Source organism: Hyaena hyaena, unplaced genomic scaffold (genome assembly GCF_003009895.1).
Source record: "Hyaena hyaena isolate Hyena2069 unplaced genomic scaffold, ASM300989v1 scaffold_676, whole genome shotgun sequence".
Lineage (NCBI taxonomy): Eukaryota > Metazoa > Chordata > Mammalia > Carnivora > Hyaenidae > Hyaena > Hyaena hyaena.
In genome coordinates, this window is record NW_024081310.1 from 154,056 (window position 1) to 176,361 (window position 22,306).

General features: G+C 55.6%; 1 protein-coding gene across 2 annotated transcripts in view; it reads right to left on the reverse strand.

The window, feature by feature from the left end:
- Window positions 1-22,306, reverse strand: part of ITPK1 (inositol-tetrakisphosphate 1-kinase) — a 175,248-nt gene that overhangs the window by 144,481 nt on the left and 8,461 nt on the right. The window lies entirely within an intron of this gene.

A 22,306-nucleotide genomic window follows, 5' to 3' on the forward strand; every position in this document is an offset into this window, starting at 1 on the left:
TGTCCCTCTTACGAGGACCAGTGCGGTTACACTGGGGCCACTCGGGTGACCCAGGTCGCTCTCTGATCGCAACACCCTCGACCTTAATCACATCCGCAAAGCTCCTCGCCACGTCAGGGACCGTATTCAGAGGTTCTGAGGACACCCGTTGTGAGGGACCCCAACACCAAGGCTCTTGCAGCTCTGCCTTCCCACGAATCGCGGACACTCCCTCGGGGTGTCCACAGGCGGGCCGCGCACAGATCAGGGTTCATCCAGAGTTCCATGAGAAGCCGCAACAGTCACCAAGGAGGAGACTGGAGCTCAGCACCCATGTGCCCACAGGACTCTGAACAGACACTGGGCAGGGTGCCTGGGTGCTTCGGTTAAGCATCCGAAACTTGATTTTGGCTCAGGTCATGATCTTGAGGTTTTTGAGTTCAAGCCCCTCTTCCCTGACAGTGCAGACAGAGGCTGCTAAGGATTCTCTCTCCCTCTCTCTCTCTCTCTCTGCTCCTCCCCTGCTCCTGCTCTCTCGCTCTCTCTCCTCTGTCTCAAAGTAAATAAACTTTAAAAAAATAAAACAAGAAAAGCACGAAGAGACACTGAGCAAAACCCAACACCGACACAGGGATCCCTGATAGGAACAGGGGGGCCTGGGCCTGGGCGGCAGAGACCTAAGGCCTCAGACCGGGAAGTCTTGGTGCTAAGCTGGGGGGAGGGGTAATATTCCTGACCTCTGCATCCACCGTCAGGCCCATGAGAGATGCCCAGACCAGCCAGGCCTTCCCACCGCTCACTCCAGGGCCACCTGGCTTCACTGAAGGCCAAGTCCCTCAGACCCTTCCAAGTGACACTGAAAACTTACAGACACTCCCCAGAGAGGCGTTTGGAACCTGAGCACAGTGCGAGGTATGTCAAAGCCAACTGGGGCCTGCTGGGTTCCCCGCTCACAAGCCCAAGGGTGCTAGGCCCTGGCCTCAGCCACCTTCCCAGACTGAGCACCGAACTCTGAGCACTGAGTACCCAACTCTAGAAACAGGCAATGGCTTCGTCTGGTGCTCCCAGAGCCCTCAAATTTAGGGAAGGTTCCAAACAAATGACTGGCAACAGCAGTTAGTTCCTGGGTCCCCTCAGTCCCCATTCAGGCCTGTTCTCCCCAAGCCAGGGAGAGGGGACAGGGGAAGAGACAGGGGCCAGAAAGGGCACTCACTTCAAAGGCTCCATTAGGGGGTATGACAGCCCTATTTTTTCAAGGGAGGAAACTCAGAGAGGTCAAGAACCTCGTCCAAATGTTATGCTAAATGGAAGAAGCTGGAAAGAGAATGACACAGACTGCATATTACTTACATGTGCAATCTAAAGAAAAAAAAGTTGAGCTCATAGGAACAGAGACCAGAATGCTGGTTGCCAGGCGTTGGGGGGGAGGGGGCAGGAGTAAATGGAGGGAGGCTGGTATAAGGGATAAGCTTTCAGTTCGCAGATGAGTAAGGCCCAAGAACCCAGTACATGACACAATGACTATAACTATGGTGACTATCGTGGACTATTGCGTAACTGGAGTTTGCGGAGAGTGGAGCTTCCCTGTTCTCACCAGCATCAACAAAACCAAATTAATATGTGAGGGAATGGATGTTTTAAACTAAGTCAAGTGTGACAATCCTTTCACAATTTATACATATAACAAATCACATTGTACATTTTTTTTAACATTTTATTTATTTTTGAGATAGAGACAGAGTGCAAGTTGAAGGGGGACAGAGAGAGAGAGGGAGACACAGAATCTGAAGCAGAATCCAGGCTCTGAGCTGTCAGCACAGAGCCCAACATGGGGCTCAAAGGCCATCAACTGTGAGATCATGACCCGAGCCGAAGTCAGACGCTTAACCGACTGAGCCACCCAGGGGGCCCTATATCATACACTTTAAATACATTACGATTTTATTCTTCAGCTATACGTCAATAAAGCTGGAAAAAATATTTATGTATTTAAAACAAAAAGAAACTCATCCAAAAACCCAAAGCAAGTACGTCGCAGCAGAACTACAATGTAAAGCTGCGTCTGTCAGCCGATGAGGGCAGGGGCCCAGCCAGGTCTCTGGGGGTGAGGTTTCCGGGGTTTCTGGAGGAGCAACTGCTATGGACAGAGCTGCCCCTGCACCCCCACGCAGCCAGCTGGCCCTGGGCTGGGACCCGTCCTCCACACTTGACCCTGGGGGGGGCTGGGGGGCCCCATGGGTGAGAGCCAGAAGGCACTTTCGGGGGCTGTGACTGGCTTCAGACGTCCCGAGACCGCGTGCAGTGCAGACTGGACATGTCGGGTCACCTGTCTCTCCCTTCTCCACGAGGCTGACAGCTCCTGTGACTGCAATGTCACTTGGAATCCACGCTCTCCAAGCAGAAGGGCCGTGGAAGCAGAGTACACCTTCGGGAGTGCGGCTCCCGAAGGAAGGCAGCTGGGGACTGGCCCATGACCGCAGGGGTTGACCGCCCGCCTCCGGGGCGGGGAGCCTGGTCCCCGGGGAAGGTGGTGGGACTGATGTCCTCAGAAGGTTCTGAGTCTACGGTCCAGAGAGAGCAGCAGGCCGGGTCACTGGTCTCAAGGAGACCAAAGGTGCCGGGAAGCACAGGCCGGCCGGGCCTCGGGACACCCAGTGCCTGCTCCCGGTGACAGGCACACGCCCCGACCTCCTTCTTGTTGGGGTTCCCTCCCTGCCAGGCTCGGCAGCTACGAGCCATGGCAACAGGCCCCAAACTTCTCAAGAAATCCCTCGGTTGGCCCCACGCGGGTGTCACGGCCACAACCTAAGGCCAAGAGCCCAGGCCCTGCACAGAAGTGAAAATTGCCGACGAGGGGAGGCCCTGATCCTTCAGGAAGGAGAAGCCTAAGTGCGGGCAAAGGGCAGCCTCCCCGCCCCGGAGGCCACCAGCCTGCTGTCTCCGTGTGCCCCACCCCCCCAGCCTGTGACCTCTACGCTGAAGATGTGAGTCATCACCTCACCACACCCCCAAGTTGGCTGCGGCTTCCCCCAACCCCCACTGGCATCAAGGCCTCTGTGACAGGTTCCTCCGTCCTGGAACCTCACCCCTGCTGGCAGCTCTGCTCCTAGCATACCTGGCTCCATGCCCTCCCCCACAGGCCGCTGCTTTCACACTTCCGACTCCCTGCCCACACGGGCGGCACCCCGTCTGGAACACCCCACTCCCTGTGCCTCCCCCAACAAGAGAAGCCAGGGGGCAGCCCAAGGGGAAGGCCCGTGAGGAGCCAGGGGAGTCACAGCACAACCGGAACCAGGATCCTTACCAGAGGGTGAGACCCCCAGCCCACTCCCATCCTTGTGTGGGGGCGGGTCTCTCAACATCCCAGCCCCCTTCCCTGACTCAGGGTGCTGTTCTGCTGGACAGCTCTCCAGGAATGATGGCCACTGCCAGGATAAGAACTCAAGACAGAAAGGAATGAGCCCAATTAGCAGGGGGAGACAGAGGGGGCTTTTTTTTGGGGGGGGGCAGGGTTTTCTCAAAGTAAATTCCTCCTGATGACTTGCTTTCTCACAAACTGCCTTTCTTTTATTCATTCATGCACTTCTTTCATGCATACTTCCTGAGCACCTACTTTGTGCCCCGCACAGTTTTACTGCCAGGGACACAACAATAAAGACAGTGGAAAGTACTCCTATCCTGAAGGAACTCAGAGCATAAAAGGAGGGGTGAACACGCAAACACCTGAAATAAATACAATGTGTGACATGTTCGGAAAAGACCACTCAAGGTGCTGAGGCAGAGAAGGTGGGACTGTGCTGAGATCTAAAGGCTAAGAGGCCAAGAGTGGGGGGGAGGGGGTGGCGGGGAAGAGCCTGGCTAGACGCAGGAGGAGCATCATGTGCAAAGGTCCTGAGGTAGGAAAGAGTTTCGAGCTGCTGAAGAACTGAGAAAAGATCACAGTGCAGGGAGAGAGGAGGCAGAACAGCCCTCAGGGGCTGCTCCTGAGCCATTTGGTAACCTGGGCCAAGAAATTCTCCTTTCGCTTAAACTCATCTGAACTGGGTGCTTGGTCACTCGCATCCACAAGAATCCTGGCTTCCACAACTTCCAAACCAAAGCATCACATTCCACAGCCTTCACCAACAACCTGTGCCTCAAACTGGACAGCAACCACCAGACCCGTCCAGCAGCCCAGCCGGAGCCCAGCATCACCTCCTCCCCCTCCTCCCCCTCGTCCCCCACCCCATCAGTCACCACGGAAAGCTTTCACTTGGGCCCCTAGACAGCCAAGGCCTGGGGGTCCCTCCTCCAGGGAGGTGGCCTACTGCAATGCTGAAAGGAGAAGCAGGAAGAGGAAAACCAGATGGCCCCTCGGCTGAGGGAAAAAGAGAACCCCCAATAACGCTGGCTGGCTGATTGCATATAATTATGGAGGAAAACGCTCTTTAAAATTAGCTTCCCAAGTGTGGATATAATTTCAAGTGTCCCTTGCAGTGTGAATACAGCGTCAGCCCGACAAATGTTTTATCGTCAGCTCAGATCATTCGGGCCCCTGCAGGCAAAAAATAACGAAGTCAACAGAGACGCCGGGGCCAGACAGACAGCTCCGGCTCCCAGAGAAGCACTTCCAGCTGCCCGGGGGGAGCACCCGCCCGGGAACCCCAGCACGCCAGGGACAGCCTCACTCCCTCCACCGCCAGCACAGGGCCCTCCCTGGGAAGGCGCGAGGCACATCGTTCTCTCTTTCTAGATCTTCCGAGTCCTTGATATTCAGACTCCAATCCCAAGTGGCAGCCCATTAATAACAAGGATAGCTTCACTTACTGGATGCCTCCTATGGCCAAGCGCTGCACTCCGTGCCTCAGTTTTCCCATCTGTAAATGGGCACATGAATGGCATGGAACTCATCACGTGAGGCGTGAATGATGCCTGGCACACAGTGCGTGCCCAGCCAATGCCACCACAGTCCTCCTCCACCAACCACTGAATCCCCGAAGAACACTGGCTGGTTCTACAGACGTACACTTGGAGCTCAGTATGCCCACAGGAGTCACTGATCCAGTGAGTGAAGGGCAGGGATGCACACATAGCTCTACCTGAGTCTAAGCGCCACACCTGTGTCACGCTGGGTCCTTGCTGGGCTCAGGGGATGGTGGAAAAGGTGCCCCTCTGAGCTTCTAAGGTGCATTCGGACCACGCGGTGGCAGCTTGGGCCTCCCCAGCTTCAGCACACGACCCTCATCGGGTTCTGACACATCACAGGCTCTGGCTGGGTGGCTGGCCTCCATTACACCCCTCTCGTGCTCCCTAACTCGGGGACCTGAACCACACTGGGTCCCCCCAATTTCACACACAACAGAGCCAAGGCCAGTACTGAGAGGGCCTTGAGGTCACGGGACAGTCAGGAGAAGGTCAACTAACTGCCACCAGGCACCTATGACAGCCCAGCCCTAGGGGAAGAGGTGCACCACACACCAGCACCCCCAATTCACATCAACACCCAAGGACAGAAAAGGCTATCACAGTCCCATTTCGAAGATGAGAACACCAAGGTTTGGAGACGCATAACGGGTCAGGTTCAGGGTCCCCAACAAGGGTACAGGAGGGCCATGATTGTCCATCCAGGCCTCCCTTCTCGCAGGCCCAAGACCCGGCCACCCTGAGCAGCCCCAAGCACACAGCCTTGAGGGCCTTGATAGGTGTGTGAGAACAGCTAGCCACAAACAAAGGGCCAGGCCTGCAGCTGGGAGGCAAACAGGAGCCATGAGGGGACCCAGGCTAGCACTGGTTCTCACTGAGAGGGACAGCCCCCAGGGGACATCTGGCAATGTCTGGAGACATTTCTGGTTGTTACAACTAGGTGGAGGGGGGAGGGTGGCACCCTGAGGCTGGAGGCCAGGCATGCTGCTGGATATCCTTCAATGCCCCCAAGACAGCCCTAACGAGATGGAATGATCCAGCCCCAAAATACAAACAGAGCCCGGGTGAGGAGCCCTGAGCCGCAGTCATCTGTGAACAAGCACGTGGACCTGCCTGGACCTGCACTTGGTTCAAAACACCAAAAGCTTCAAATAAATAAATACGTGTCTGTGTGTGTGTGTGTGTGTGTGTGTGTGTGTGTGCGCGCGCGCGCGCGCGCGCGCACATACATATTTACGTAAAGGTGGATATACGCATGCACATGTGGTTTGCATGTGCCAGAATATCCTGGAAGGATTAAAAAAAACAAGGTGCAATTCTGAGGGGGTGAGGGCGCACACCTAGGACAAGAACCTTTTGACTGAACGTCCCTGCTTACCTTCTGATTTGAATCATGGGACTGTATTGTCTATATCAATACACTTGCATTCGCTCAAAATTAATAAATAAGACTTCCCCTGCCTGTGCACGGTCTCCCTCAACTCCCCAGCCTCCACATTTTGAAGTAACCCAAGGCCAGCCACCCCAAAACATCTTACTGACAGCCAACTAGAGCCTTGCTCAGAGGTACACGGAGGTACAGAGGGTTTCCACACATTCCCCCCCAACCTCCCCACTCACCCCCACACACAAAGTCGGGCCACGGGCAGCCTCGATCTGGTCCCGGCTGGTGGCAGAGCCTGTGGGGTGACCCAGCCCAAGCTGGCCACGCCACGGTCCTGGCTGATGCCAACCGGGCCAGCCAAAGTCCCACCCCGTTACAACCAGCCTCAGCGGAAGGCAGCATGTGCTCGCTGGCCTGTGCCCCGAGGCACCAGCAGACTCCAGAGGGGCCAGGAGCCAGGAATCCCGAAGGAGGGCTGGAAGGGCGTGCCCGCCCTGCCTCAGCTGCGCTCCCGGGTGCCAGGCACTCAGCCACCCAGTCCCCGTGCCAGGGGCACCTGCCTCCCCAGATCCGCCCCCCATCAAGTTAACCACGTCCCCCAGAGGAACATGTTTCCCCGGGGCCTGGCAGACACCCGGCCAGCCTTTCTGGAAGTTGCTTCCTTTGGTCCTCACAGTGATCCGCCCCCACCCCCACTCCCCGCCCCGCCACAGCCCTCGCCCCTGCGCACTCGGCACCCTCTGCCCCACCCTCCCGGAATGACCACTCATAAAAGCAGGACTTTGTTCTCTCCTATGATCCACTACTCATGCACTTAGGGACTCAAGGTCCATTTCCGGGCCCAATAAGTAGATAAACGCCCAACTCCACAGGGGGTAGGCACATCCCAGGTTAAAGAGAAGCTTCACAGGGGATGGGCCCCCAGGTTCCAGAGCGCCGGCGGGGGGGGGGGGGGGGAGGAGCAGAACTGGGTGTAGTGGGCAGCCCTGCAGAGCCCAGCGCTTTTAGACCTCTTCAGTGACCCCTCTGGTTCTCAGATTGTCCTGGGGGGGCCGCGAGGGGAACCCGGGTACACCGAGCATCCCAAATGCTACGGGATCTCCTCCTGCTCACCCCCTAACCTGCACAGCCCACTTCCCCACTGGGCAGCCTCACCCCTCCTTCCCTTTCCCAAGCCCGCACCCAGGGCACAGCAGGTTTCCTAAAGCAGTGCTCCTTCAACGTGAATGTACAGGAGGCACATGAGCTCCTGGGGACTCTGCTAAAATGCTGGTTGGCGGGTCTGGGTATGAGGAGATGCTGCAGTTCTCACGAGCCCACCCTGGACTGCACCCTGAGAAGCGAGGTCCTCACAGCTGGCCAACAGTCTGGCCCCTCCCCTCTGCCTGGTCAACCACAGCAGCCTCCCCCCTGCAGCCCACAGCCCCAGGCTCGTCATCTCCGTTTTGTCCTCCGACGCCTGCTAGGGCTCCCACATCCTCGACACGACAGCCAGGCGCACCTGGCCTGGCCTCAGACCCCGTCCCCAATGCCGAGGCTCCTGGGGGCTCCTTCCCACATCTGCTGCCTCAGCTCCACCTACCCCAGGAGGGAGGGGTCCCCCCAAACTCTGGTCTCATCCGTTCAATGCCAGGACGGCCACGCTTGATGATGTAGGGGTCCCCTCCTGCCTGCGCCAGCCGGGAACATTCCCATGGCGGGAAGAGACTGCCAGGGCAGGGGGCTGGGGGCAGACACGGGAAGGAGGCCGCTCTGTGCACGGTTTCAGAACAAGGAAGAAAGGAAACAAGAAGCAGAGCTGTGTCTCTGTCAGTCTGCTCTGGAAACTCATCTGTGCCCACAGCTCAGAAGAGGCTGAGAGGGGACCTCCCCCCGCCCCCACACACCACCCCAGGCTAGATCAAGCGGCCGTCAGCCAGACCCAGCCTCCAGGAGCAGGCTTAAAAGCCACCATTTTGTCATCAAGTGCCTGCCTTGTGCTAAGTGCTGTGTGTGGACCTCCCGTCCCCCGAAAGTGGCCAAGTGAGCTGTGGGCACAGAGGTGAGGTGGGGCCTGTCATCACCGCCCCCCCCCCCCCGAAGCTTACAGACACGCAGGGACCTCCCAGTGGGACGCAGGACCAAACCTGGCAGCCACCTCTGGGCTCCAGGCTCTGACTACCTGGTGTGGGTGCAGCCCACGCCTGCCACTCACAGGGCGAACAAGACCTGCCCAGGGACACCCCTTCCCCTACGCTCTACTTCGCTGCTGTCTATATGCTCTTGGCCCAGGCTTCCAGTGGCTCCCGCAGCCCCCATCTGCCCCCCAGCCCGACTTGCCCAGAGTCCCTGCGTGAGGACCCCTGACCTCACAGCGTCACACCTTCACACGTGCGGCTTGCCACCTGAACTACTTTATACCCTCACTTGTCTGCCCAGCGAGCTCCTCCGGACCCACCAAGACCCAGCTGTGGGTCACCACCTGCGCGAAGCCTTCCTCAGGCTTCCCAGAGAGAGAAAGTGGCCCCCTCCACCATTCCCTGAGCAAGTCTTCGAGGCTCCTTTAAGCCTGTGTCACCGTCCCACCTGAGATCCCAGAGCATGGGGGCGTCTGTGTCCCCAGCACCTAGCGCGGTGTCTTAACACAGACGAACAGCACTGAGTGCCACCCCCATCGCAGTGATGATTCCATCCGCCTACCACTTACCGAGGGCTCCAGCAGGCTGTTTCTAAAAGTTATAAATAAATAAACGTGGCAGGCTTTACACTCATTCTTTCAACTGACACACCAACTGTTAAGGTTAAGTGCATGCTCATCCTACAGATGTAGAAACTGAGGCACGGAGAAGCTCCATCACTGGCCCAGAACCACAGAGCTGGACTGTGACGGAAGCAAGGTCCCTCCTTCCAAGGCCGGCCTGGGCACACGGCCAGCAGCTAGAGGGAAGACAGCCCGCGCTGCCCCGTGTGCACAGAGGGGTCCATTCAGCCCAGAACTGCCCGCTCCAGGGCAGAGTCACCCATCAGAGGGCCGAGCACAGCCCCAGGGACGGCGGGAGCACTGTTCTCCCAGGTGACATTTAACATCCTAATAGGCACAGCCTGTACACCTGGGCATGGACTTCACAGTGAGCACTGCCCAAAGCTTATTTTTTTTTTTTTTAATTTCTTTATTTTCCAGAGAGAGAGAGAGATCAGGGAGGGGCAGAGAGAGAGAGGGACAGAGGATCCAAAGCAGGCACCAGACTCTGAGCTGACAGCAGTGAGCCCAATGCGAGGCTCGAACTCACAAACCGTGAGATCAGGACCTGAGCCGAAGTCAGATGCTCAAACCAACCGAGCCACCCAGGCGCCCCTCTGCCCAAAGCTTTTTAAAGGGTCATCAATCTCCACAGACTGTTTTGTGTAGTATATTTGATAGGAGCCTTTGCCCCCCACTCAAGTAAAACTTACACCGCACATCATGGCCTGGAAAGGCCTGAACAATGGGGCCCCAACCTGCCTCTCTATTGTTCCCTCCCTTACATCTCCAGCCATGCCCTCCTCTCTGCTGCTCCACAAATACACCAAAGCCCTTGCTCAAAAGCACCCCAGGGCCTTTGCATTTGCTATTCCCCCTACCTGAGAGGCTCCGGCCCCAGCCTTCCAGATAACTCCTTTCTAACCAGTCAGGCCACAGCCCTGAGTCCCTCTCCTTTAGAAAGGCCTTCTGTGACCCTGAGGACAGCCACCACCTCTTCACATCCCTGCTGACATGACCCCCTTTTCCTTACTGGAGGATATGTCTGTCGCCGCCCCTCCTCCAATTTCTCCCCACAGACTAAAGCTGCAAAGGACTTGTCCACCTCACTGCCACCGGTCTCTCACATATGTCCATGGTGGCTCACGAGGCTGGCAGGGAGCGATACCAACAGATGTCTGTGAGCAGACACCCTACTGGGGGGTGGGGCGGATGCCAGAGGTCTCCTGCTGGAAACACCCGGAAGCAGACCGACAATGAGACACCAGGCCTGAAAGCGACCCAGGAGTCCTACAGCGATGTGATGGCCAAGTGATGGCCAGGTTCCCACTAGCTTCCCTACCGAACACCCCAGGGGCTCCCCCGGTGGGAACAGTCTAGCATTCTTCCAGCTAAATAAAATGAAGTTCAGCAAGAGGGGCTGTGATACAGGTAATACCAGGCTACAAACAGAGACCAAAACCCACCACCACACACAGTGCAACCGTGTCTGCCAAGTCCCCCCCCGCCCCCATCTGTCACCAATGCGAGCATCCTCCCCTTAAGCTGACACCAAGTTCCCGGAGGGCCAGGCCACAGCACCCGGCTGGAGCTGGGCACACAGCGTGTTCTCAGAAATGTTTCCTGAGCAATGAATGGGCATCCGTCCCTCAGGGAGTCCACTCAGGAATGGGCACCCTGGGGTCTCCCAGGTGGTCCGTCTTTTCCACCCCCTCTGTGCCCAGCACAGCACCCTCTGAGCACCTGCCAGGTACCAAAGAAGGAGGGGTCTGTGGGGTGCCTGACTGGCACACAGGGTGAGATCACACACCCTTGTGTACAGTAATGTCACCAGTTCTGTGCCCTTTACAGTGACTTCATGCTCCGATCAACAGGTGTCGTTCACTGTGCAAGCTAAGCGCTGTGGCCTGGTATTAGGGTCACCGTCCAAATGTCACAGATCAGAAACCGAGGTTCACAGAGCTAAGTGCTTTGCCAAAGGTCGCAATGCTAGGAAGTTGTATCTGCCCACATCTCCCAAGATGTCTTCTCTGAGAGGCAAATATGTCATATGCAAACCACTAAGTTAAACAAAGATCAAATGTGTCTTCAATCTCACGGGACGCATTGCTCCCCAAACTGAAGTGACCACAGAAACTCTTCAGTGGGTTACCTTGTAAGAAATCCTGTTGTGAAGAATGCTTGTATGCTGTCTTTCCCAAAAATCTAAACCGCAACTGTCAAACAAGAAAAGCTTTTCTGAGATCCCTAGAACCTTTACTTCAGAGAATCTGTGGCATTCTTTATATTTTGGTATCATTGTGAGTGTTTTTCTAAGAATAGGTTTTTGTTGTTTGTTTGTTTTTTTTTTAGTGTTTATTTTTTGAGAGAGAGAGGCAGGGACAGAGCATGACAGGGGAGGGGCAGAGAGAGAGGGAGACACAGAATCGGAAGCAGGCTCCAGGCTCTGAGCTGTCAGCAGAGAGCCCGACACGGGGCTCGAACTCATGGACCGTGAGATCATGACCTGAGCCAAAGTCGGACGCTTGACTGACTGAGCCCCGGCAGGTGCCGCTCTAGGAGTGGGGTCCATAGCTTCCATCTCAATCTCAAAGGTATCAATGACCCTCAAGAAAAGCTAAGAAGCCCTGTTCTAAAGAAACAGATGATTTATGTGAAGGACTCCATATTTCCTCCAATAAATTCTATTTATTGCTTTAAAAAAAAAAAAAAAGAGGTGAAGTTCATTTTGACTCATTGGGTCTAGGCTCGCCCCGTGCCTTGTTTGGGCCAACGGGCGTGGTAGGGCCATCAGACCTCCGGAGGCCTTGCACGTGCCCACTGTGCCCTGGATCCCTGCCTCGCGGGTAAGACCACACGGAGGCCACCTGCGGGAGGATGAACACACGAGGTGCCGTCATCCCCAGCGCCCAGGGCAACCCTGACCTACAGCTGACGGCAGACCCACCAGGGAGCCTGGCCTGAATGGTGAGCCAAACCAATGGTTACTGCTTCACGCTGCAACACTCAGATTGCGTGTTACTCAACAGTAACTGATCAAACTGTTCCTTACACATAATGGATCGGAAAGGGGAGAAGACATTTCTATTCACACAGAGATGTCCAAGCCAGCATTATCTACACTAGCAAGCAAAGCAGGAATAATCTAAATATTCAGTAATAAGATTACAGTTTACTATAGCAGAGCATGGATGTCTGATAGAAAGAACTATTCCATAGTGATGAAAAAGGATTATGCTCCAGGGCTCCTGGGTGGCTCATTCGGTTGAGCGTCCGACTCTTGATTTCGGGTCATGATCAGGGTCATGGATCAAGCCCCATATCAGGCTGCCCGCTAAGGCCCACACTGAGCTCCGCAGTGAGCATGGAGCCCGCCTGAGATTTTCTCTCTCTCTTTCCCTCTGCCCGTCTCCCCTGCCCTCTCTAAATAAAAAAAATGTTTAAAAGGGTCATGTTCTGACATACTTTATTTTCAGGTGTGGTAACAGCACTAGGATTATGTTTTAAAAGCCATGCTGAAATATTTACATATGAAATTATACATCTGCAGTTTGATTCAAAAGCATATGGGAGAATTAAAAAACAAGATTAGCCAGAAGTCAATAATGGTTAACACTTATTATTGAGGTGGGGGGGGCCTATGTTCATTATTTTATTCATTCTTTCGTATATGTTGGAGATTTCCAGATTAAATCTCATAATTTCATACTAAAAACTACACTTTAGGAAGATCATTCTGAAAACCATGTAGAAACACGGACTTTGTTTACACCACAATGCTATGTGCAGAAAGCAAAAAAACAAAATGCTACAGTATGTGCAGAAAATGAAATTCAAAATGCTGTGCATATTTCAACCCTGTGACTGTTACACACAAAACAGAAAGAGGGAAAGACATTAGGGGGGAGAGAGATGATGTGTCTCTTCAAGTTTTGCTCTCATAATGTTAAAGTCTTCACAGAGGACCAAAAAAAAAAAAAATTTTTCAGGAGAAAGGATGACACATTCTTTCACTTCCTTCAGCTGGGGCTCAGCATGAAGGAGGCACTAGCTGGTGGGAGGCCCTTCCAGACATGTGGGGGGGGGGGGTGCTGGGAAGCCACAGGGGGCAACTGAGGCACTCCAGCCGCTGCTGGGCTGTGGAGAGGACCCTCAGGTACCCTCAAAGGGCCCCAGCCTCCTCCCACTCCCCCTAGCTGGCCAGAAGGCAGGGAAGAGTGAGGGGTGGGGGAGGCGGGCTATCAACAAAGATCCGTCCTTCTCAAGTTTAAGGGATCACACCCACGGGCCCCTTCCTTTGACCAGTTTTGAGATCAGAAATGACACTCAGCTCTCTAAAATTTATCTTCATTTGGGGAAGAAGGTAAATGACAATCAGACGCCCCCGTTATGTGCTAGCAACCAGCTCCACCAATTCAGCCGTCATCTCTCTGATCCCCTAATCTGCCCCACAATCGGGTGTTGATGTCCCCATTTTACAGAGGAGGAAAGGGAGACCCCTCACCTGCCTAAAGTCAGTCAGGCCCTGGGCGCTGGGCCCGGGTTCCGAAGCCAGCTAGCAGCCACCAGCCAGCACACCTGTCAGCCTCCTGCCCCAAGAGGCACCTGCACTGGGGACACGTGTGGGAGGGACCACACCAGGCTGAGGTCCCTCCCGCACTCGGCCAGATAGCAGCTGGTGCCGTACAAGCCCCACCAGGAGAGATGCTATGGACTAAATATTTGAGTGCTCCCAAAATTCACATGAAAGCCCTAACCTCTAATGTGACGGGGTCTGGAGGTGGGGCCTTTGGGAGGAGACTGGAGTTGGATGAGGTCAGAAGGGCAGAGCCCCGTGGGGTTAGTGCCCTTATGTGAAAGGCGCTATGCATGTCCCCCTCCATGTGACATCACAAAAGGCAGCTGTCTACAAACTAGAAAGAAAACTCCCCCCAGGAACAGGACTTTCAGCCTCCGGAACCGTGAGGAATAAACGCCGGTCAGTCAAGCGACCCAGTCCATGGTATTTGTCATAGCAGCCCGGGCTTATTCTAAGATAAGGAAAAAGGTGAAGCGTAAGCCCTGGGGGCAAGCCTAGCACCCACAGAGAGGCTGACCAGGGGCCCTGCGTAGTGTAGGTGCGGAGTCATCTTTACGCTATATTAAATGAATAAAAAGTTAAAGGTAGGAGAGCATAGGTAATGGGCCATCGCTGGTGTGGAAACAAAAGTGGAGGGCTGTGTGTGGGTGTGCATACACGCTGGCTTGTCACACGGCACACGTCCACGAGGAGGCAAGAGTGTGGAACCATCGTTCAGGGTCAAATGTTTGGAAGAATAACTGTTTACTCTATGCCCTTGGTAGAATTTCACTTTGGTATGTGTTGGTTTTGTTTTTTTTTTTATTTACCATTTGGTCCTTCACAGAAGTTTGCCATTTCCTGCTCTAGGCTCAATGTTCTTTTTTTCCTTTTAAGTTTATTTATTTTGAGAGAGAGAAAGAGAGACAGTGCGAGTGCATGGGAGAGGGGTAGAGAAAGGGAGACAGAGAATCCCAAGCAGGCTCTCAGTGCAGAGGCCAACGCAGGGCTCAATCTTATGAACCGTGAGATCATGACCTGAGCCAAAGGCAGAGTCGTACGCCTAACCGACTAAGTCACCCAGGTGCCCCTGAGATGTTATTTTTTAAGAAAAGGGGTTTTTGTTTGTTTGTTTAGAAGCACCTGGATGGCTCCATTGGTTGAGTGTCCAACTCTTGATTTCGGTTCAGGTCATGATCCCAGGGTCATGGGATCAAGCCCTGCATCAGGCTCTGCATTGAGCAGGAAGCCTGCTTAAGACTCTCTCTCCCTCTGCCTCTCTTCCTTTCTGTCTTTCTCTCAAATTAAAAAGAAGAAGAAATGGGGTTTTTTTGGTATTCACAAGTCAGATATGAATCTTCCCAAGAGAAACTCTGAAATTTCATGCAGACAAGTCAGCAAACTCCTTGAACTTGGTTTCAAGGGCTCTATTTCTATCAGTCGATAAACTGAAATGACCCCTCCTCACACAGCCTCATGTAACAGACACCAAGTACTTCCCTCCGTTCTTCGTTGTTCCGCGTGACAGCTCGGGTCCAAACAGAGTCTCACCGACTGCACCGAGAGCCATTGGTCACAATTCATTTCCCAGGCCTCTGAGAGACGCTCCTCAAATAAGAGCTCCTACGAGGGCCCCACGACTAAACAGCAGGTCAACACCTGAGCTCCCTGACCCAGGCTCCTGGCACCTTGTACAGCGCCGAGAAGGTCCTCCGGGGCTAACGAAAACCAGGCCAGCTTTGCCTGCTGCCCGTGGTGGACATAGCAAGGGGGAGAGCCCAGGACCACCCTCACTTCCACCCCTTTCTTTTCCCACAAGTACCACCTCTATCTATCTGCCTCGGAAGGCCATGCCACTAAGAAGAGCCACCGGCCTGTGAGAATTCTGGAACACCCAGGTAGAGGTACCTGCCAGGCAGGGCAAGGGCTCTGGGCTGGGCAGCCACTGGCTTCTCAACGGTCCTCACTTCCTCACCAGCTCCAGAAAGGAACCAAGAGGGACCTCGAGCCCTAACTGGGCCCCACCACGCTGAGCCTTCTCCCAGCCTCAGTGTGGCACCTTCCCCGGGAGGACTGGGCCCCTGAGAGGTGTGCAAGCCTGCGTGCAGACCCTCACCGTTCACTTCCTCCCCCTTCCGGTTGTAACCACTCCCGGTGTGTCCTCTCTGCAGCTCCCGCCAGGCCTGCTCAGGGGGGAAGGGCCAGGCCAGGCGGGTGAAGGGCCCCGCACCCACGCTTCCCCACCTCAGGGCGGGCTGAGCTCCCCTCCAGCTCCACAGCCCCGATCAGACAGTTTGTAACTGCGATATTCTCCAGGTTCCCAGTCTGGGCAGGAAAGACACTTTCTAAACGTCCCTCGTGCACGGGACAAGGCCATCAGTGACAGTTTACACAACACGGTACTGGTTTGCCCCAAAACACTGTCCAGCAACAAGGTTCCATACAGCACAGTGGGGCAAGGAGCGCAGCAGCCTCCACCCTGGACTCCTGGCGGCCTTGGCCTTTCCCCCAAGGACCCATCAAACTCCATCCCTCAAGGCAGAAGTACATGAGCTCTTTCTCCAAGATGCCCAGCGCCGGACCCTGGGCCCAGGGCCCTCAGGGTCTGCCTGCGTCCAGCTGGCTGTGGACTTATCTGAGGAGAAAGGTGGAGCCAGGAGCTAGGGGCCTGGCCTTTGCCTCTGACTTGTGGGGGTTCTCTTCATGCCCCCCTCCGGAGCACTGCCCTGGCCCAGGAGACTGTGGGTGTGGCCCCTGAGGCTGGCAGAAAGCAGCCCCCAGGCTCACCCCAGCCGGCCGGGGAACCCAGAACCAGGGAGCCACCCCAACTGCCCAACAGCCATCACCACAGTCTGCTCAGCAAGAAGTCCCCAGCTTCCTGCGTGGGGTCCGCCCTGCCCACACCCGGACCCTGTGGCTGGCAAAGAGGCACTCCCGGGCCCCAGCAGCTGGCACGGGCTGTGGCTCGGGCTGACCCATCAGGCCCAATCAGAATGAATGCTGGGTTCCTTGGGACCCGCACCCGGGTTGGAGGGAGGCCCCAGAGCCAGCCTAAACCCGGCCCGAAGCCCAGCTCTGCCACCTGCTAGCCATGTGGCCCCTCTGCCCCATTTCTCCTAGTGGGAGACAGGGGCACAAGCCCACACCCTCACAGGCTTGAGTGCAGGTCACGTGAGAGTACACGAGGGACTCAGCACGCCGCCTGGGGCAGGATAAAGGCCAGTGCGAGGCCTCACCCTGGAGCCACACGGCCCAGGAACGAAGCCAGCATGAGAGGGGCCAGGTCCTGAGATGTCATTTGAGCACCTGAATCCACCTCTGCCTGACGCCAGAACTCTCCATGGAGGTAACACTTCCAGAGAGCCCCTTCCTTACTGAACCTAGTTGGCACTTAAGGGTTCTGTAGGAAGCGCTACGTCCCTGTGACTTGTAGGGATCAGTCATACAAGTGACTTCTGCTCAGGTCATTCACTTCATCCTGACACCCTCGACAGTGATTGAGAGAGGGAGAGGACTGGGCGACACAGCCGCCTGGGGACAGACCTGCAGGCACCCGGCCAGGTCCACAGGTCTCTCTCTCAGGGGAGCCCCCAGCCGCTGACAGTACAAAAGCACCCACGGAACTGCCTATCCCCCTACCCTTCCCAAGACAGTTTCTGGAATCCAAAGAGCTGGCCCTTCAGCACTCCCAGCAAGGCTGGAGGAAAGATGGGAAAGACCGCAGGGGTGAGTGGTGGGGGGACCCCAAACATCTGGGCCTGAGGACGGGAACAGTTCATCCTGATCAGGGGTGGGGTCTGGGTCTACCCAGAACAGAACAGACCTGCCTCACCCTCGCGCACCAGTCCCCGGAGGCCTAAGTGGAGGCGCGTGTGGGGTCCGGAGCAGGGGCCCGGCCCGCCATACGGCCGTGGGCACCAAGCTGCAAGGCCTGTGCTCTGAGCTGTGAATCGCCATCTGCAAAGACCTCTTGGAGCTCAAGGTTCTGGAAAACTACTCCAAGATGGCAAACCTCTACTCCTCGCCAGAGGACACTTACTCCGCCATCACCTGTAGACAGGAAGGGTCTGAGGACAGGTGAGGGGAGTGAGGGACGGCCCCCTTTTCCCTTCAAGGACAGTCTGTGGCCCGTTCAAGGAAGGAGGAGGTCTGCATGCCAAGCACCTCCCGTGCCGACTCCTAACCAGGAGGAAATTGAGGCCCAGCAAGGGGCTGAAACGCACCCAGGGTCACCCATCCAGTAAGGAGCCAAACCAGGGCTCAAATCACCCCACCAGCCAGATTACATATTGTCCCGGGACATCACCGGGAATCCATGGCCGGCCTCCCCAGCTGTGCAGGGATCAACTGAGTCAGCACCTAAATTTCCTGACTCTGGGCAAGGAGGACATGGAACTGAGAGGGACATGGAGAAATGCTAATAACCAATGGGCACTGAGGAGGAGATGCTGGAAAACAGCACAAACAAAAGGAAAGCCATCTTGTCATCTCCTGGATCCATTTACCAAGAACACCACCAGCTCCGTCATGGTCAAGGGTACAGCTTTGGATTTACACAGACCGCTGTTCAAATCGTACCCCCAGGAGTGAGCAGCCCTGAAAGCCGGGAGGATCACTTACCCTCTTTGAGCCTCAGTTTCCAAATATGGACTGAGAGCCTCAAAGCACAGCAACAGGCCCGGAGCAGCTGTTACTTTGGGGCTAAACTGTTCTTGTTTCGCTGAAAATAATGCCACAGGGACACTCTGCTGTCTCCGGCCGAGGCTGGGTGGGCTTCTCGAGGAGGATCCCACAGCGCCCCTCCACACCAGAGGCAGCCACATGGGCTCCCCCCGGGGACAGAGGAAGCACCCTCCTCATTGCAGGGACAACTTCCCAATTTACAGACAAAGGCTTCTGTGAGGCCCAGAGGCTCAAGCCTGGACCTTCCTCCCCAGAGCAGTGAGGAACCAGGTACCCAAAGTACCCTGAGCAAAGTCCACGGCTTGGCTGTGCCCAGGTCAAAGTGAGGGTCAAGGGGTCTCTTAGCTGATTCCTCAGGAAGCAGAACTCCATCCCGACAGGACCCCAAAGCCCTGCCCAGACCTGCTCACAGAGAGGCAGCAACAGGCCTCTGAGGGAATGGTTAGAGTTCCTTTTCTTTTCAAGGATCTGCAATGAATTTAAAAAAAATAATAAAATCTTTTAAGAATAAAACAATGGGGTGCCTGGGCGGGTCAGTCGGTTGGGCCTCTGGTCATGATCTCACAGTCTATGAGCGTTTGAGCCCCACATCGGGCTCTCTATCAGCACAGAGCTTGCTTCGGATCCTCTGCCCCCCTCTCTCTCTGCCCCTCCACCCCACCCTCTCAAAAATAAATAAACACAGGGGGCGCCTGGGTGGCTCAGTCGGTTAAGCGTCCGACTTTCACTCAGGTCATGATCTCGTGGTTCGTGGGTTCGAGCCCCACGTCGGGCTCTGTGCTGACTGCCAGCTCAGAGCCTGGAGCCTGTTTCGGAGTCTGTGTCTCCCTCTCTCTCTGACCCTCCTCTGCTCACGCTGTCTCTCTCTCTCTCTCTCCTAGAAATAAATAAAAATATTTAAATAAATAAATAAATAAATAAACAAACACAGAAAAAGAATAAAATATTAAAGAAAATAAACTTTGGTGCCAGCAAAACCAGGTTCAATTCCAAGCTGTCCCTCCCACGAACTCTACAACTCTGGGGCTACATCTCCTTGCTGGGCCTTCATTTCCCCATCTGTAAGATGGGTGGGTACAAAGAGGAAATTCCAACCAGAGAGAAACCAAGAGAGGGGACGCCTGGGTGGCTCAGTCAGGACTGTGGATGACTCTTGATCTTGGGGTTGTGAGTTCAAGCCCCACGCTGGGCATAGAGATTACTTTAAAAAAAATAAAGAAAAATTTTTAAGTTTTAACTAAAAATAACAAGCCCAGAGAGAAACCAACAATCCCACAGCACTGAACATTCCTCATAAAAAAGCCTGAGATCCTAAAAGGGCAGGAGCCAGCCCTTCCAGGATGGGCACCTCGAGTCTCACAAACACTGCCCCCCCACACCAACATGTCCCTTCTCCCCTCTCCAAGGGTCCCCCTCAGACCCCTGAGAGAACAGAACTGCACACAACCTGCACCCCCCTGCAGCACCCTCCCCTCGTCGGGGCCCAGACCAGCAAAGGCTCCTTAGAAAGGCTGAGGCTGCCCCTGGGGGCAGAAGGTGCCCACTGCTCTATGGGTCCCTAGAAACCAAGACTGGCCAGCATGCAGCAAGCACCCAGGGTGGGGCCAGATGTTTCCTCACCTCCATACCCCAGCCCTCCACTGCTGGATGGAAATATGGTGTGAGGCAGAAATGAAAGCGAAACTCTCAGCCCCCACCTACCACCCCTAGGCCATCCCAGGAAGCAGTGAGCTGGGAGGCCGGAGGCATGTCCTGGTCACTGGTCACTGACACTGGGGGGGCCCCACACCAAGAAATGATCAGGAAGGGAGGCAGGGAGGCCACCTGTCTGCCCCGGGCTGGGGGCTCCCACCAGAGATATGTCAGAGGCCCCGGGCCCCAGCGCGGACAGGAGGAAGGCTGGGAGGTGGCCTCTTGGGCCACAGGGGGAATGCTATCATTTATTAAGCATCTGCCATGCTTGCTAGCCCTAGAGGTGGCGGAATTATGCCCACTTTACAGACAAGAGAGCAGAGGCTCGGAGGAGGCAGAGTGGCTTGTCTAGTCATCTACAAACAGATGGGCAAGGCTTGTGCTCCAAGTTCACTGCCATCCCCTGGGCCCCATAACTGTACACAGAGGATGCTCAGAAAAGAACGCCTTGGTTTTCTTCTAAAATGGTTATCAAGCCATCTACTAGGATGTTATATTCAAGGTGGAGGCAAAGGCCACCAAACAGGGTAGAAACAGCATGGTTTAAGAGTCAGCTAGCTCCCAGGGCAAATCCCAGCTCTGCCACTCACAGCCAGGTGGCCAGGCTGCCATCCTACCCCTCTCTGGGCCTCAGAGTTCTCATCTGGCACATGGAGACACACCATCTACCTTGGAGGGTGGATTTCCGACTGGCAATAGTGCCTGACCTGTGGTAGGTTCTCGCTGGGCTCTGATGTGAGCCACTGATTTGGGGAAACGTCACCACAGCCCTGCTGAAGCCTGGAGGGCCGTGTGGATGAGCCCAAGTCCCACCTTCATGGCTCGGGCTCCGGGACCCAGCACGCAGACCTCTGACGGGAAGCCAGTGGGTGTGCGGAGCAAACCGCAAAGTGAAATACGGGGTGCTGTGCCACTGCCTCTGCTCCCAGCCTTGGCCCGATGACCAGTGTGACATCTGGCCAGGCCAGTCCCTCAGGATCCACCTTTAAGTAATTGCAGCACAAACCGGCAGCCAGAGGCAAGAAATGTTTAAAAGAGGAGAAAGGAGGGGCGCCTGGGTAGCTTAGTCGGTTAAGCGTACGACTTTCGCTTAGGTCATGATCTCGCGGTTCATGGGTTCGAGCCCCGCGTCGGGCTCTGTGCTGACTGCCAGCTCGGAGCCTGGAGCCTATTTCAGAGTCTGTGTATCCCTCTCTCTCTGACCCTCCCCTGCTCATGCTGTGTCTCTCTCTCTCTCTCCTAGAAATAAATAAAAAAATATTTAAAAAAAAAAATAAATAAATAAATAAATAAAAGAGGAGAAAGGACTGTCCAAAGGGTGGCAGCCAGCAAGCAGACTGGGCAGGTGTGCTCCAAGGAACACAAGTCCCCCACGGGGACCCCCAGGACGGACCGGCCGGGAAACCTTTACACCCAGATGCCCTCCTGGAATTGACCTGCCCCCAAGAGACGACTTTTCACCTGTTTAACTCGGCATTAAATGTGCCTGACAGTTTCGGGGTGAGGCCTAGTAAGGCACTTTGGATGTCCCAGAAGAGTCCCCGGGGCCCTGACGTTAAGAGAAAGCTCCAGGCCCGTTCTCCAGCGAGGAGACTGAGGATGTGTATTTCTCACCAGGGCCTCCAAGTGCCGCATCTATGTGGCAAGTTCACACACACTGGCCTGGAGGAAGGAAAACTAACGGAGAGCAAACTTCAGTGGCCCCCTTCCTCCACCCCCAGGCCCCGGCCTTGAGCCCAAACCTGAGCTTCGGGAAAGGGGAAAGGTCAGCTGGCCTAGGGCCTACCAACAAGGCCCAGGGGACCCTCAAGGCTCACTGCTCCTTCCTGAACACAAAGGCTGGACTGGGCCTCACCCAAAGGGAGCATGTGGCCTCCTGTCCCAGCCCCCAGATCACAGCTACAGCCTCAGGTGGGAAGAAGGTCCCAGGGCCACCCACCTGGCCCCCCAATCACACTGTCAGGGAACAAGGACGCCGAGGACACGCTCCTGCCTCCTTTGACCACCTGTCTGATGTGGAAACCAGGCAGCCCTTCCGGAGACGGCTGCCCACAGTCCACACGGAAGCCAGGGCTACAGCAGAGGCAGGCGGGGGCATGCGGCCTCCAGGCAGCAGGCGCGGCCCAGCCTGTAGTGCTTTGGCTCCTAGAAGAACACAGCTCTCGGCCTCTTTGCTTAAATGTCACCTCCTCAGAGAGGCCTCCTCTGACCACACAGTGCTTCAGTGGCCTCAGCCAGCCCTTGCCACACGGTCTCTTGTTAGCGGGCTTCCGGGCACTGACTAAACTCCACCGGGCAGCAATTAAGCGTGTCTGTGTGCTGACCTCACCTTCGTCTCCTCACTAGGCACCTAGGTCCCTGAGGGCGGGGACCAGCGACTGCCTGGGAG